Below are 13,304 nucleotides of genomic sequence, written 5' to 3'. Positions count from 1 at the left end.
ATTAATATATTACTTACCATCCTTATCACTCCCCCCATGAACCATGGACCTTGCCGTTGGTGGGGAGGCTTGCGTGCCTCAGCGATACAGATGGCCGTACCGTAGGTGCAACCACAACGGAGGGGTATCTGTTGAGAGGCCAGACAAACGTGTGGTTCCTGAAGAGGGGCAGCAGCCTTTTCAGTAGTTGCAGGGGCAACAGTCTGGATGATTGACTGATCTGGCCTTGTAACATTAACCAAAACGGGCCTTGCTGTGCTGGTACTGCGAACGGCTGAAAGCAAGGGGAAACTACAGCCGTAATTTTTCCCGAGGACATGCAGCTTTACTGTATGATTAAATGATGATGGCGTCCTCTTGGGCAAAATATTCCGGAGGTAGAATAGTCCCCCATTCGGATCTCCGGGCGGGGACTACTCAAGAGGACGTCGTTATCAGGAGAAAGAAAACTGGCATTCTACGGATCGGAGCGTGGAATGTCAGATCCCTTAATCGGGCAGGTAGGTTAGAAAATTTAAAAAGGGAAATGGATAGGTTAAAGTTAGATATAGTGGGAATTAGTGAAGTTCGGTGGCAGGAGGAAGAAGACTTTTGGTCTGGTGATTACAGGGTTATAAATACAAAATCAAATAGGGGTAATGCAGGAGTAGGTTTAATAATGAATAAAAAAAATAGGAGTGCGGGTTAGCTACTACAAACAGCATAGTGAACGCATTATTGTGGCCAAGATAGACACAAAGCCCATGCCTACTACAGTAGTACAAGTTTATTTGCCAACTAGCTCTGCAGATGACGAAGAGATTGATTAAATGTATGATGACATAAAAGAAATTATTCAGATAGTGAAGGGAGACAATAATTTAATAGTCATGGGTGACTGGAATTCAATAGTAGGAAAAGGAAGAGAAGGAAACGTAGTAGGTGAATATGGAAGGGGGGTAAGAAATGAAAGACGAAGCCGCCTGGTAGAACTTTGTACAGAGCATAACTTAATCACAGCTAACACTTGGTTCAAGAATCATAAAAGAAGGTTGTATACATGAAGAGGCCTGGAGATACTGGAAGGTGTCAGATAGATTATATAATGGTAAGACAGAGATTCAGGAACCAGGTTTTAAATTGTAAGACATTTCCAGGGGCAGATGTGGACTGACTACAATCTATTGGTTATTAACTGTAGATTAAAGCTGAAGAAACTGCAAAAAGGTGAGAATTTAAGGAGATGGGACCTGGATAAATTGAAAGAACCAGAGGTTGTAGAGAGTTTCAGCGAGAGCATTAGGGAACGAATGACAGGAATGGGGGAAAGAAACACAGTAGAAGAAGAATGGGTATCTTCAAGAAATGAAATAGTGAAGGCAGTAAGAGGGTCAAGTAAGTAAAAAGACGAGGGCTAGTAGAAATCCTCGGGTAACAGAAGATATATTGAATTTAATTGATGAAAGGAGAAAATACAAAAATGCAGTAACTGAAGCAGGCAAAAAGGAATACAAATGTCTCAAAAATGGGATCGACAGGAAGTGCAAAATGGCTAAGCAGGAATGGCTAGAGGACAAATGTGAGGATGTAGAGGCTTATCTCACTAGGGGTAAGATAGATACTGCCTACAGGAAAATTAAAGAGACCTTTGGAGAAAAGAGAAGCACTTGTATGAATATCAAGAGCTCAGATGGCAACCCAGTTCTAAGCAAAGAAGGGAAGGCAGAAAGGTGGAAGGAGTATATAGAGGGTTTATACAAGGGCGATGTACTTGAGGACAATATTATGGAAATGGAAGAGGATGTAGATGAAGATGAAATGGGAGATAAGATACTGCGTGGAGAGTTTGACAGAACACTGAAAGACCTGAGTCGAAACAAGGCCCCGGGAGTAGACAACATTCCATTAGAACTACTGATGGCCTTGGGAGAGCCAGTCATGACAAAACTCTACCATCTGGTGAGCAAGATGTATGAGATAGGCGAAATACCCACAGACTTCAAGAAGAATATAATAATTCCAATCCCAAAGAAAGCAGGTGTTGACAGATGTGAAAATTACCGAACTATCAGTTTAATAAGTCACAGCTGCAAAATACTAACGCGAATTCTTTACAGACGAATGGAAAAACTGGTAGAAGCGGACCTCGGGGAAGATCAGTTTGGATTCCGTAGAAATGTTGGAACACGTGAGGCAATACTAACCTTACGACTTATCTTAGAAGAAAGATTAAGAAAAGGCAAACCTACGTTTCTAGCATTTGTAGACTTAGAGAAAGCTTTTGACAACGTTAACTGGAATACTCTCTTTCAAATTCTGAAGGTGGCAGGGGTCAAATACAGGGAGCGAAAGGCTATTTACAATTTGTACAGAAACCAGATGGCAGTTATAAGAGTCGAGGGGCATGAAAGGGAAGCAGTGGTTGGGAAAGGAGTGAGACAGGGCTGTAGCCTCTCCCCGATGTTATTCAATCTGTATATTGAGCAAGCAGTAAAGGAAACAAAAGAAAAATTCGGAGTAGGTATTAAAATCCATGGAGAAGAAATAAAAACTTTGAGGTTCGCCGATGACATTGTAATTCTGTCAGAGACAGCAAAGGACTTGGAAGAGCAGTTGAACGGAATGGACAGTATCTTGAAAGGAGGATATAAGATGAACATCAACAAAAGCAAAACGAGGATAATGGAATGTAGTCAAATTAAATCGGGTGATGCTGAGGGGATTAGATTAGGAAATGAGACACTTAAAGTAGTAAAGGAGTTTTGCTATTTAGGGAGTAAAATAACTGATGATGGTCGAAGTAGAGAGGATATAAAATGTAGACCGGCAATGGCAAGTAAATCGTTTCTGAAGAAGAGAAATTTGTTAACATCGAGTATAGATTTAAGTGTCAGGAAGTCGTTTCTGAAAGTATTTGTATGGAGTGTAGCCATGTATGGAAGTGAAACATTGACGATAACCAGTTTGGACAAGAAGAGAATAGAAGCTTTCGAAATGTGGTGCTACAGAAGAATGCTGATGATACGGTGGGTAGATAACGTAACTAATGAGGAGGTATTGAATAGGATTGGGGAGAAGAGAAGTTTGTGGCACAACTTGACTAGAAGAAGGGATCGATTGGTAGGACATGTTCTGAGGCATCAAGGGATCACAAATTTAGCATTGGAGGGCAGCGTGGAGGGTAAAAATCGTAGAGGGAGACCAAGAGATCAATACACTAAGCAGATTCAGAAGGATGTAGGTTGCAGTAGGTACTGGGAGATGAAGAAGCTTGCACAGGATAGAGTAGCATGGAGAGCTGCTTCAAACCAGTCTCGGGACTGAAGACCACAACAACAACATCCTTATCACTATTAACAGCATCAGATGCTATGGTCAACATCTCTACAGAGTCGTTCATATCTCGGTACCAGCCCTCTGATGCTGGTGAAGCCAAGAGCTCACTCGATATACCATCATCATTCACCGATCATAAAACAACATTGACATTAGGTAAGTAAAATGTGAAAGAAATTCACACTGACGCATACACATGTATGATACTAGCCTAGAGGTAGTGTGGCCAACATCTCCATGCAATCATAAATGTCATGGTGCCACCCCTCAGATGATGGTGAAGATGGAAAATGGCTCAAAACTAAAATGTCATCATCATTCAACAATCCAAAAACAAAAAAAAAACAACAATAATCTGAAAATATCGAAAATATAGAGATACACAGATAGAAAATAACTGCTACTTGTGTGCAAGACCATCATCTGTAACAAGCTCCATTAGAACAGTAAATATGTCTTCATCACAGAGCAGTGATTGCATACTGTCATTACCTTCATCGAAACAGGGATGCTTGCTGCTACCACTACCTCTGCTACTACCGCTGCGTGACCTTTTCATGATAACACTGCTGCTGAAACTATCCTCACATCTGAGTGGTAGCATCTACTGAAGTGAAATTGAAGGTATTGGCCTGCCTTATAGAAGGTGTAAAAGAAAGGCATCGCCATATTTTCAGGAAACATTCCTCACACATAGGGGAATAAAGTTTATTATCTGTAGATGGATCCAGAAACACATTGCTTACATGTTGGAGCTCTAATTTTAATGCAGTTTAGTTAGATGCCTACGTACCTACGTAGTCAACTCTATGCATTAATATTAATTAATCACCATGCCAGTCCAAGATGATAAAAACGTGTTAAAAAGGAAAAAAATCAAATGAAAAGTTTTACTAATGCAAAAATGTTTCACTTACCGTATAAAACTTCATATTTTTTTTACAAACATGATTTAAGCAACTATGGTTTTGCATTTACATTCAGTTATAATTTTTTATGTATTTCTGCATTTCAGGAAAGATACTCAGGGAGGAACCGTCGTCGTCCAGTGCTTCGTCTTCATCTGGCTAGGGATCTAAATCGACTTCCTCGTCGACAATGTCAGTCTCATCATTTATGTGCGCTGAATCAACGAAGATGTCTTCTGCTAGGGAATTGAGGCATGAAAGTCCCTTTCAATCACTGCATATAGCTGAGAACTTTTTTGTATAGACGCTTTCTTGCAGGAACAGGTTGCTTGGCAAACCTTCTTGCACGTGCGGGATTTTGTGTCGAGCCGTGGCTAGGTGGTTTACAATGCCGATCAGACAGTTTTTCGTGGTCTTCCGTCCGCATTTCAATGGATCCAGCTGATAGTACTTCCAGATCTGAACTTGCAAGTAGACCCCGAGGGAGTGCTGCAGAGCCGCGGCTTCGGTGGGAGTCAATAGTGCTAAACTGTAAAGCTCTCTGTAACATTCACAGGTGAACGTCATTCAAAGGTTTGGAGCTGCCACCCAAGTAGAAACGCACAATGGTCTTACTCCTGCGCCGGCCGGGGTGGCCAAGCGGTTAAAGGCGCTACAGTCTGGAACCGCGCGACCGCTACGGTCGCAGGTTCGAATCCTGCCTCGGGCATGGATGTGTGTGATGTCCTTAGGTTAGTTAGGTTTAAGTAGTTCTAAGTTCTAGGGGACTAATGACCTTAGAAGTTAAGTCCCATAGTGCTCAGAGCCATTTGAACCATTTGAATCTTACTCCTGCCTCAGCGATCTTCTCAGGAGGGGGTTGGGCTCATGAAGTCTGAGGCTACGTTTTGGAAGTTCGCGTTCTTTTGATATGTGTTCATAAATCTTATTTTGCCCCGCCGAAAAAATGTAGAGGTTGTTTCACAGCCACTGAAGGCATGAAGAAATAACACATATTCCTTAGCTTATTCAGAGAGCTTAGCGCTGTAAGGGATGTAAATGACTGTGTCTTGGTTGACTTTTCCAGGTTTCGTAAGGAAGATATTAGTCACAAGTTCTTTCTGCTCACTGCTGTCCGTTATATGCTCAGTCAACAGGACCAACAAATAAAGGACTTCCCGACAGTGAAGACATTGCCTCCCTGTTTCGTCTTTTCTATGGCTGTGGTGGCAATCAAGGGGTCTGCGTCCCCAATGGTCTGCTTGACCTGATACCCTTCAACACAAAATTTTTCTGTAAACCTTGAGATAAGAATTCTCTTATTACGTTCGTTTAGTAAGGAAAGTCCTTTTGGCATAGTTGGTGACACTGTCTCATCAAGTAAAATCGAAGCGAAAGACACAGCGCGGGCTCTTCGTGCACGTTCAGCAGATTTTATGCTTTTATCAGCTCCCGCTCAGAGTATTCGTCAAACACTATGGTGCAACAGAACCCAAAGTCTTTTTTGACGTAGTTCACATACTTTTCAAAAAATGGTTCAAATGGCTCTGAGCACTATGCGACTTAACTTCTGAGGTCATCAGTCGCCTAGAATTTAGAACTAATTAAACCTAACTAACCTAAGGACATCACACACATCCATGCCCGAGGCAGGATTCGAACCTGCGACCGTAGCGGTCGTCACATACTTTTCAAAGATAGAGGGAAACACTTCATCAGTATTCCGCACAACTCGATGTAAGAGGAACCCGCCGTCAAGGACAAAGTCTATGTTGCTTGTGATTTAAACAGTGACTGGCTTCAAAAGTTTAAAGAAGTATGACTTTATTGTCTTTCGATTATTCCGTCTGCATCAAAAAGAATTAGTAGATATGGGGCTAACTCAAAGGCGAAATACACAATGTGATCAAAAGTATCCGGACATTTGGCTTAAAATCACTTACAAGTTCGTAGCGCCCTCCACCGGTAGTGCTGGAATTCAATATGGTGTCGGCCCACCCTTAACCTTGATGACAGCTTCCACTCTCGCAGGCATACATTCAGTCAGGTGCTGGAAGGTTTCTTGGGGAATGGCAGCCCATTCTCCACGGAGTGCTGCACTGAGGAGAGGTATCGATGTCGGTCGGTGAGACCTGGCACCAAGTCGGCGTTCCTAAACATCCCAAAGGTGTTCTATATGGATTCAGGTCAGGACTCTGTGCAGGCCAGTCCGTTACAGAGACGTTATTGTCGTGTAACCACTCCGCCACAGGCCGTGCATTATGACCAAGTGCTCGATCGTGTTGAAAGATGCAATCGGTATTCCCGAATTGCTTAAAACATCAATGTAGGCCTGTGCTGTGCTAGTGCTACGCAAAACAACAAGGGGTGCAAGCCCCCTCCATGAAATACACGACCACACCATAACACCACCGCCTCCGAATTTTACTGTTGGCACTAGACACCCTGGCAGATGAGGTTCACAGGGCATTCGCCATACCCACAGCCTGCCATCGGACCGCCACATTGTGTACCGTGATTCGTCACTCCACATTCCACGATGCGAGCTTCACAGAGAAGACATACCTGATAACCTATGTCCACCGATGATTCTGGACGGTAATTATAACTGTGTTCTAAACTTCGAAGACCAGATACAAACTTTAATTATTGGAACTAATCACAGATTTTAGCCCGAGAACTCCATCTTATTGAGATATTTCGTCACGCCCACTCAAATACATCAGGTAAAACCTTTGTTGTTGCCAGTGGGGCGTCCACAATAGACACAATATTCGTTGACAGGATTCGTCTTCAAACCTAGTGGTTGTGAATACTGGCAGCATACATTTTCCTATCCTAGAGCTTACAACTACAGAGCTACAGAGGTAACAACGACAGCTATTATTCAGTCAAGTGCCTCAACAGATCTATTTCGGACATAGGTTGTGGTGTATCGAGTGTCAACTCGTAACATCTTCCTTGAAACTGACTTGAAACAGTTATAGCACAACACAATCCCACATCAATTGAAACAACGTAATAAACTCGCATGGTAAATCTGATGTGCCAAGATTCGGCCAGATTCCATGTTAGGAGTCCATTGTGTAGATGCCGAAGTGTTTGTGGGAAGATGACAAACGTTACCTGCAGTTTTACTTGTGAACTAGCTTTATGTTACAGTATGAAACGAAATTTATGTCTGGATTAAGGATTTGTATGTAGGGAGAACGCAGCATGTTATCTTGGATGGAGAGTTATCGATAGATGTAGCAGTACTTCAAGTGTGCAGTGGAGAAGTACGTCGAGATACTTACCGTTCATTTCGCATATTAATAACCTATAAGACAATATGAATAGTAACTTCTGACCTTTGCAGATGATGAAGATACCTGTAACGAAGTACGATCTGAAAGGAAGCTCACAAATATACAGTCAGAAAAAAATGTGTGTCAAATCTTATGGGACTAATCTGCTAAGGTCATCAGTCCCTAAGCTTACACATTACTTAACCTAAATTATCCTAAGGACAAACGCACACACCCATGCCCGTGGGAGGACTCGAACCTCCGCCGGGACCAGCCGCACAGTCCATTACTGCAGCGCCTTAGACCGCTCGGCTAATCCTGCACGGGTATACAGTCAGACTTTGATAAGATTTTAATGCTGCGGACAGACTGGCAACTTATTTTAAATGTTTATAAACGTAAAACTGGAACTATACAAAGCATGTAGTATGTCACAACTACTATAGAAATTTGTCACAACAGGCATCAGTCAACTTATACAAATAAACTCCTCCCGAACAGGCCATGAAGGCCCAATGGACCGACCGGCCGCCGAGTCATCCTCAGCCCATATGCATCACTGGATGCGGATGTGTAGGGGCATGTGGTCATCACACCGCGCTCCCGGCCGTATGTCAGTTTCCGAGACCGGAGCCGCTACTTCTCAGTCAAGTAGCTCCTCAGTTTGCCTCACAAGGGCTGAGTGCAGCCCGCTTGCCAGCAGCGCTCGGCAGACCTGGTGGTCACCCATCCAAGTGCTAGCCCAGCCCGACAGCGCTATACTTCGGTGATCTGACGGGAACCGGTGTTACCACTGCGGCAAGGCCGTTGGCCCAACTTATACAAATAGATGTGTGTAAAAGTTTCTAGAATTATGAAATGAAACGATCACATAGACTCAATCAAAGGTACAGCACATAGCAGACTTTAGTTAATTGTTAGGAAAATGTTGCCAATCTACACTGGATATCGCTTAGAATATTACTCAAGTGTGTGATACCTATACGTATATGACTTACAGAGAATCTAAACGTACACAAAAAAGACCAACAGGAATTGTCATAGATTTATTTGATTCAAGGGCGAGCGTCACCAAAATTCTGACAACTCGAAACTGGCAGAGGCTTGAAGAAGGACACTTATTCTCTCACGAGGGCCTACTTACAGAGTTCCAATAATAAGTACCAAGGAAATTAAATATCAGACTTTTTCGATTGCGTGCTCTGCTAACAAGAGAAAAAATCCCGATGAATGTGTGTGAGTAGGGCTCGGCACCGAGGGTTCTGTACAAACTTAATTATATGTACAGGCAGTTCATCCACCCCGGAAATAGAGAATCTCTACAAGTTTTGCCTGTTATAGTTACCGACACAGACAAGATATACGTCTATCCATTCTTGAGAAAACGTTGTCTGAACACAAGGACAAACAGACATTCGAGTAACAAATGACAAAAAAAAATACTTTATTCGTATAAAATAATTACAAATCAACAATTTTTCGGATTTTTTTCATTTTCGTCTGCTGTGAAACCTTGTTTCCTGGCAAGTATGATTCTAGGTCAAGGGGAGGTACGTTATAGGTTTTGATAAGTGAATTTGCGAGTATCGAAATATGTGACATAAATGGCCGTATCTTTTTATTACATTAACTTAGAGGCTTCCAATTTTTCACCACCGAGAGGCCATAGAAGTTAGTCTGTAACATAAGTTTCAACTTGGAACATCAAACCGTTCCTGAGAAAAAGGGGTCTCAACAGAGGAACAGACAAAATGTCGAATAAGAAATGACAAAGAAAATATATTTTTCGTGTGATATAATAACAAATTAAGTTATCGCATTTTTTAATTAACTTAAACTGTGAAACCTAGCCACTTGCCAAATGTCTTGATTCAAGGTCAACGGGAAGTACCCTACAGGTTTTGATGAGTTAGATTGACAGTATCGAAATATGTGACATAATCGCTGTATTTTTTGATTACACTGACTTAGATTGTTGAACTTTTTATACCGCCAAGGACCGTATGTAACAAAAATCTGAACTTGATATGTCGGCCCGTTGTGGAGGAAAGGGGTCTAAACAGAGGGACAGAAAGATAGGCGGATAACACATGAAAAAAAATATTTTTTGTGTGATATAATTAAAAATTAACAAATTTCGGAATTTTCCCTTGGTTTTTACCGTGAAACTTTTCTTCTTGCTTAATTCCATGATTCTAGGTCAACGGAAAGTAGTATACAGGTCGTATCAAAGTATGTGACATAAATGGCCGTATCTTTCGTTGTGTTGACTTAGAAGCTTTAATTTCTTCATCTCCAAATAACTATTGCAACTTACGTCCTTCTGAATCTGCTTACTGTTTTCATCTTTTGGTCACCTACAATTTTTAGCCCCTCCCTTCCCACACTTCCCTCCAGTCTTAATTTGGTGATCGCTTGATGACTAATAATATGACCTATCAACCGATCCCTTCTTCTAGTCAGGTTTTGCGAAAAATTTCTATTCTCCTCAGTTCACCCACCTAATCTTCAGCATTCTTCTGTAGCGCCACATTTCAAAAACTTCTTTTCTCGTGATAACTGAGGCGTGCACTCTGAAAACCATTTTTTGTGCAAATATGTGAAAAGGAGCTATCAATGCTATGAATAAAAAGCTTCATATTCGTAGGACAAACTGTTTTCAACACTATGGTATCGAAATTTAAAAACCTATTACTTATGAAAAATGTTTGCAGAACCAGCACTAATGATACTTTACCTATAAAATAAAACGTGTCTTGTTAAAAATGTTCTTAATTTGTTATAAACTGAAGACAGGAATAGCCAGATGATACAATACTATAAATTAGTGACTGCATTCGAATAGCGTGACATCTCATGTTCATTCAAAACCAACTTTAAAAACGTAAACCTGTAGTTTATTGTAAGTTATGGTACATTATACTTGCATCCATAGAAATTTGTAACTTTAGGCAGCCAATTTTTTACACATATCGCATTTTTCGAAAAATGTCTGTAACTTGGTATTTTACTTGTTGAATTACGAGTATGCTGTTTGCCGTAGATTACAATAGTAACCTAGTACTAAATAATTCGGTATGAAGTGCCATTTCCGTTTATGAGGTATGTTTTAAGTTTGCGAGGTAGCAGACGAACAAACCTGGGCAGAGTCCATATGTATTACAGACCTGTATCTCAGCAGTTGTAGTAGAGTGCCAGGCAAAACCGCCGTGCTTCAAAAATACACGGAAGTCTGACAGCTTTAAATATAGCTGCGACGTAGGAAATTGTGTCAAGAGAAGCTGGGCTCCATTCAACAGCTGCGAACTTTTCTATTTCCATGGCGACTGATGTAAGCGCATCGACTAACAAACCTCTGCCTGCAGACTTGCCACCTACGCCAAGATATCGACTGCGGAGCGTTCATTTCAAACTGAATCGTTCTCATCACGCCACTTGGCTGCTAAATTTGGGTTGTGTGCTTCCGTGCTTCCTTTTAAGGCCGAAATACACCTGCTGATAACAGCAACTTGCGTTGTAACGAAGGTCTTAAATCCGTCCGTATTGACGTGTACACGTGATTTATTTACGCCAGAAAATTTGCTGGAATCGTTGCACGACTGCAGCAGCCCGGCGTTATACGTGGTGCGTGCTGCGTGTCGCCGTTATTAAATACAAGTCCCGCCTCAGCTCCTAATTATATAAGCAACTCTAATTCTATGCAATTTGCGCCATACTCATCCCCAACAAAAAAATCATTCAAATGACTAGTATCGTAACAGAATGGCTGAATCCGGATTTTAGAATTAAATCTGAATGGACTTGTTCTCACTGATAACGGAATCGACAATAATTACCACAACTTGCGCTCTGGCGTATGTAGGCGAAATAAGATAGGACAGAAAATCATTACAAATATCTGCACAAGCAAAGACAGTGAATGAAAAAAAAAAAAAAATACACCGGATGCCTCTGAGATGTGGACCTGCACCCATACAGTCAGACACACTTTGGCTGACGACCCTCCAAGCTACGAAATATAGAAGAAAATTCGCAAAATACCAATCAAAAAATCTGTCCTCAACTCAGTTACAGCTTTGAACACCGCAGTACTAGGCATGGTGATGTTGTCTTACTCCGAAATTTCAACGGAATTGCAGAGTCGGTCGTAACAGACCTTCATTTCCACGTGGACGGCGAACAACTCGCTTTGCACACATACAGCCACATACAGAGATGAAAGAAGCAAGTGACCAAAAAAATCCTACGAGCGACTGTCGATGGAACCTCAGGCCTTGCTATCTGGCACTTATCCACACGTTTATTATTTGTAATTTAACAACAATTTGCAATTACAAAACTGTCCCTATCTTTACATGTGCTGCCAAGTTCAGTATATTGTCTGCTATGAGCAAATTAGCAACAAATTAAAAAGGAACTTATAGAAAGCTGTTACAGCAAAAAATTGTACTGCTTGACATCTATTACAATAAACTGCAATTATGATAAACTGCATGCAGGCTCTGGCAGACCCAAATACATCACTTGTATTTCAAACTCTGATATTTAAAAACACATTTCACTTAAATAGGCACTGTTTTGTCTGTAATGGAAAACTCAGCAACGATTACTCATCACGTTATGAAGATTTCTTATACAAGTTAATGTTATCTAACTGTAATAGAATGTAGTCATGTTCAGAATCAGCCTCGACAGATGTAGGGGTTAATTTTGACAAAAGGCTTTCTACTGCCAGGGACGCAGTTATTCAATAGCAGTAGGATGATGTTACTTTTGTTGCGTCGTGTCGCTCAACATCACTGATCTGTACTCACAACATTAAGCATTACGGTACTGAGAACTAGATAAATGGAAGAGCATAAGATCCACTGAGCCACCGAGCCACACAAGATAAACACAAGTAAAAAAATAGCAAACTGAAATTTATAAATCTATTTATTTCGTTAAAAACTGTAAATTAAAGTAACAGCTCTTACTCACAATGGTAATGAATTGTTAATGAAAGAATCGATAATATTTATTTTTTGAATAAAAACGTCAAACTTCCACAAACCACTTACAGCGTACTAAGTGTCGGCGCTTGTTACTGGAATTCTCATCAAAGAGATGATTCCAAAGTTTCACTGGAGCGGGCGACCTTACCTGACATTTTGTGAATACATATAAATAACCGACAAGAACGAAGATTATTTTCTCAAAACACAATAATTTTACACCAGAGCAAAACTTTCTCTAGAGTCACCTCTCTTGCTAGCGGAACAATAGTGGTGGACGCTTCTGAAAGACTCGACCCGTTGTCAAATATTAATAGTACCCTCTGTCTCGTATAAATGAAAAGTCTGTGAACGTCAACGGGCGTTTTTAAAGAGAAATATCATTTCCAGGAGAAAGGGGCACGTCCACCTGCGAAACTGTTCCAATAGCAACAGCACGCTCACCACGTTAGCGTTTGTCCAATTTGCATTTCTTCTAAAAGCTGAAACATTTATTTACGGCTAATATTTTCCGCTGATAGCGAAAGTATACGGATATTTTGATCATAAACAAGAAACTGACTTCGGGAACGGCATAAAAATACCAGATACGACGATAAACAAAAAATGTATTTTAAATATTTTACTTTTATACTATACTTTTACGTTGCGACATTTTAAAAAGGCCGGAACGGAAACGGCCCATTTATTTAGTAAGAACATGAAGAATTCAGTACAAAATAAACATATTTTAAATTCCGTTATTGTACTGTTTACTCTCAGTTCATGAACTTTTCATACGACCATCACTACAGTTGGTTATCGAAACGTGCGCTGTCAGT

The 13,304-nt window shown here is 41.0% G+C and overlaps 1 pseudogene; it reads right to left on the bottom strand.

Annotated features, from left to right (window-relative positions):
- Nucleotides 1-8,183: 8,183 nt before the first annotated feature.
- Nucleotides 8,184-8,301, bottom strand: LOC124723986 (annotated as a pseudogene).
- Nucleotides 8,302-13,304: the final 5,003 nt, after the last annotated feature.

Source organism: Schistocerca piceifrons, chromosome X (assembly GCF_021461385.2).
Source record: "Schistocerca piceifrons isolate TAMUIC-IGC-003096 chromosome X, iqSchPice1.1, whole genome shotgun sequence".
Lineage (NCBI taxonomy): Eukaryota > Metazoa > Arthropoda > Insecta > Orthoptera > Acrididae > Schistocerca > Schistocerca piceifrons.
The sequence above is the reverse complement of the archived record's forward strand: the minus strand, read 5'-3'. Positions and strand labels throughout refer to the sequence as shown.